The 4,678-nt window shown below is 39.7% G+C and overlaps 1 pseudogene; it reads left to right on the top strand.

Moving 5' to 3' along the window:
• Positions 1-602: 602 nt before the first annotated feature.
• LOC130884224 (asparagine--tRNA ligase, cytoplasmic-like) lies at positions 603-2,572 on the top strand (annotated as a pseudogene).
• Positions 2,573-4,678: the final 2,106 nt, after the last annotated feature.

Below are 4,678 nucleotides of genomic sequence, written 5' to 3'. Positions count from 1 at the left end.
GGTAATAGAGATACTTCTTTTGATAATACAGAAATGTAAATAACTCCAGTAATTTTGAGAAACTTCATGTTTTAAAAACTTCGACTTATATATACCCTGAATATTTGTCAAAAGAAAAAAGTGTAATAGAAATAATTAAGACTTTCTGCTAGCATCTGTGCAATTCTGCAAGATAGATAAAGTTGTCTATATTATACAGGTCACAAAATGAAGACTGGTGAAATTTAATTTACTTAATGTCTATATATATATGTTCAAATCCAGACATTCTACCTTCTATGGCATGTCTATTCATCAGAGTTTTGTTGTGGGTTGCCTTTCCAAAATCATGACTGTAGTTTAAGTTTAGTATTCTAATTCACAAAGAAATTTCTTAATTTACCTTTCTTTTCATTCACAATGATACTAACATTTCTACCTACCCTCTGTAACCTCACTTGAAGAACATTAGTCCACTTCCTTTATCCAAGAATACATAAACATAACACTAAGTTTTTTAAATATTTATAACCTGTTTTGAAATTTAGCTTGTGTGTCGTCAGTGACCAGGTGGCAGTGGTGCAGAGTTGATGTCTTCAGAGGTGATCAGGGCAACCACAAGGATGGTACTCACAGAGCTGTATGTCTCTGAGTGAGAAGGAAATGATGCAACAGGAGATAGAACTAAGGAGAAGCCATTTAAAACAGACCTAAAGGCATTGGTGACAGTTGGAAAAGAGCCATTTCCCACCATTTATGTGGATTCACAAAAGGAAAATGAGAGGTGGGATGTCATTTCTAAGTCACAGATGAAGAACATTAAAAAGATGTGGCACAGAGAACAGATGAAGAATGACTCTCGGAGAAGAAAGAGGAAGAAGATAACTTATGAAGACTAAAGAACCTGGAGGAAGCAAAGAAAATTACCATTAAAAATTACCCATGCCTGACAAAGCAGGCCTGTGTAAAGATTTGTTCACTAGAATAATATAGAAGCTGAAGAGTGAAGGTATTTGGCTGAGTATACAGGTTGTGTCGGCAAGGAAAGAATTTGATGTTTCTGGTGTTGCAAGACAGTACAGATTATCTGCAGTGTGTCTTGTCAGATGACTTGTGCCAGGATTACAATGGAGTAGCCTTGTCCATTGAGAGCAGTGTGGCAGTATATGCAACACTAAACCTAACTCCAAAGGGCAAGTAGGCTCCAGGAGGCCACGAGCTGAGCTGTGACTTCTGGGAACTGCTGGGGCTGGCCCTATGGTGTAGATGTTCAGCTCAACAACCCACACACCATGATCCGTGGAGAGAACATGTCCAAAATCTTGGTCCATGATCACCAGGTGCCTTAGGGATCACTTCTTCGGCAGGGGCTTCTGTGAAGTTACTACCCCGACACTGGTACAAACGCAGGTGGAAGGTGGGGCTACTCTCTTCAAGTTTTACGATTTTGGGGAGGAAGCATCTTTGACCCAGACCTCGCAGTTGTACCTGGATATCTGCCTTCCAGCCCTGGGGGATGCTTTTTATATCACCCAGTCCTACAGGGCCGAACAGTCCAGAACACGAAGGAACCTGGCTGAATTCACGCATGTGGAAGCCGAGTGCCCCTTCCTGACATTTCAGCACCTCCTCAACCATTTGGAGGACCTAGTGTGCAATGTGGTAGACAGAGTCTTGAAGTCACCAATGGCAAGCGTAGTGTATGACCTCAACTCTGTTGTACTATGAGTGGCAGGGCTGCGTCCCCGGCACCCGGCCGCCGGCATGGCTTATGCACCAAAATAATTATACGGAAACTGTATTCTTTTAATCACTGCTTGGCCCATTAGCTCCAGCCTCTTATTGGCTAGCTCTTATATATTGATCTAACCCATTTTTAATATTCTGTGTAGTACCATGAGCTGGCTTACCAGGAAAGATCTTAACCTGTGTCTGTCTGGAATGGGAGAATCATGGCGACTCCCTGACTCGGCTTCTTTCTCCCAGCATTTTGTCTGTTTACTCCATCCACCTAAGGGCTGGCCTATAAACGGGCCAAGGCAGTTTCTTTATTAAATGAAAGTAACTCCTCCATCACAACCCGAGCTTTCAACCTCTTAAACGACCTTTCAGACGAATGAACTATTCAGATGCTATTGAGTAGCTAAGGGAGCACAATGCAAAGAAAGAAGACACGACCCTCTATGAATTTGGAGATGATATTCCTGAAGCTCCTGAGATACTGATGACAGATACCATTAATGAACTAATCTTGCTGTGTCGATATCCAGGGGAGATCAAGTCTTTCTATATGCAGAAATATCCTGAGGATCCTCAACTCACTGAATCTGTTGATGTGTTGATCCTCAATGTTGGTTAAATTGTGGGCTTCTTGATGCGCTCTTGAGATAGTAAAGAAATTCTGGAAGGCTATAAAAGGGGAGGAATTGACCCCGCTCCTTATTACTGATATACATATCAGAGAAAATATGGTACATGTCCTCATGAAGGCTATGGCTTGGGCCTGGAAAGATTAATAAGTTGTATTCTGAACAGATATCACATCCAAGATGTGTGCTTGTACCCTCGATTCCTCCAATGCTGCAAGCCATAACCAAGTGGCCCTGAAACATGAAGGAAGGGAAAATGTTCATGAAAAGATAAGACTGCTTCTTCAAAAGAACAAAAATCCAAAACCATCCCTTGGTTTCCTGTTGGGTGTAGTAGCTTTGTTCTGTCTTTTTGTGTTTTCTTCCCTTTTATAGCCTTCCGGAATTTCTTTACTATCCTAATAACTGTATTAAATAAACCATATATGATAGTATAGTTTTAAAAAAAGAAATGTAGCTTGTGTACACCTGTGTCCTCATCTTTTCTGTATTAATCTAAAAACAAAAAGGCCATCACAAAAAAGAACACATTCTAAAACAAAGTGGTTATTTATATTTATAAACTACAATCTCTCCATTTATGTTCACTCTTTATCTGTAAACTTTACTATTCCTTTCTCTCTACTATACGTCTAGAGTTTGAATATGCTTGCCTAGGTTCACTTTAGTTAGATTGATTGTTCTATCCTTCTTCCATCCTCCTTTTTTATTTATACATTATTTCTCTTTTTCAACCATGCCTTTGGAAAATCTCATCTCCAGCAACTTGTTAGTATTCCCCTTTGCCAGGTACACTTCAAACCTTTCCAGTTAGATTTCTACCTCCACCCAATGAAGATCTCTCAAGATCTTCAATAATCTTATATTAAAATAACTTTTGTTTTCTTTGTAAAATATTCTATTCATTTTGGTTCACAAACATTCACTTGGTTTGTTTTTCTTCTGTTTATCTAAGGACTCTTTCTGAACTCCCATGAAGTCTTCTCTTCTGTTGTCTTCTCGGTGTTAAATGAAAGACAGATTCATCTCAGGCACATCTCAATGGTTGCCCCCTTGTGAGATCTTATCACTGCCATGGGTTCAGTGACAATTATTATTTCATCCCAGACCTACACCTAGTCTAGAAGATCTCATAATTTCAAATTCCCATCCTAATTCTCACATAGAATTTCAACTCTGGTGATCTACAAGTAGCTCAAATTTACAACTATTAGTAATTTACCCTCAACTTGTTCTGCCATACTATATGAATTCTTCCTTGAAATAAAATATTGTTCAGTCTTCTAAGTAAAAAATATGAATGAAATAATTTTAAACACTTGTCTTTGTCAGGGTCAGTATTAATCCACGCATAAGTCCTTTGGATTCCTGTACTTAATGCTACTAAAATCCATCTATTTGTCCCCAATATGACATAATCTACTATAAGTCAATAAATTCCTAGCCTCTTATAGCAGCTACCAGGCCCCATCATGTCTCTGCATGATTCATCCAGATTTTAGCATCAGAAATGAATCTCATACATTAAAGTCTTCAACATGCTCCAGTGTTTTTCTTAGTTCTCTATCTCTACTTAACATACAACAAAAGTATATGCTCAACTATGTTCATAGCAGCATTGTTTGTAATAGCCAGAACCTGGAAACAACCTAGATGTCCTCCAATGGAAGAATGGATGAAGAAAGTATGGAATATATACATATTAGAGTACACTCAGCAGTAAAAAACAATGACTTCTTGAATTTTGTATACAAATGGACGGAAATTGAAAACACTATCCTGAGTGAGGTAAGCCAGACCCAAAAAGAGGAACATGGGATGTACTCACTCATATTTGGTTTCTAGCCATAAATAAAGGACATTGAGACTATAATTCGTGATTCTAGAGAAGCTAAATAAGAAGGTGAACCCAAAGAAAAACATATAAGCATCCCCCTGAATATTAACCTTCATCAGGCGATGAAAGAAGACAGAGACAGAGACCAACATTGGAGCACTGGACTGAAGTCTCACGATCCAAAGGAGGAACAGAAGGAGAGTGAGCACGAGCAAGGAACTCAGGACTGCGAGGGGTGCACCCACACACTGAGGCAATGGAGATGTTCTTTCGGGAACTCACCAAGGCCAGCTGGCCGGGGACTGAAAAAGCATGGGACAAAACCGGTCTCGCTGAACATAATGGACAATGAGGACTACTGAGAACTGAAGAACAATGGCAATGGGTTCTTGATCCTATTGCACGTAATGGCTTTGTTGGAGCCCAGGTAGTTTGGATGCTCACCTTAATAGACCTGGATGGAGGTGGGTGGTCCTTGGACCTCCCACAGGGC

This window comes from Chionomys nivalis, chromosome 11 (genome assembly GCF_950005125.1).
Source record: "Chionomys nivalis chromosome 11, mChiNiv1.1, whole genome shotgun sequence".
NCBI lineage: Eukaryota > Metazoa > Chordata > Mammalia > Rodentia > Cricetidae > Chionomys > Chionomys nivalis.
Note: the sequence above shows the minus strand (reverse complement) of the source record. Positions and strands in the feature narration are given on the sequence as shown.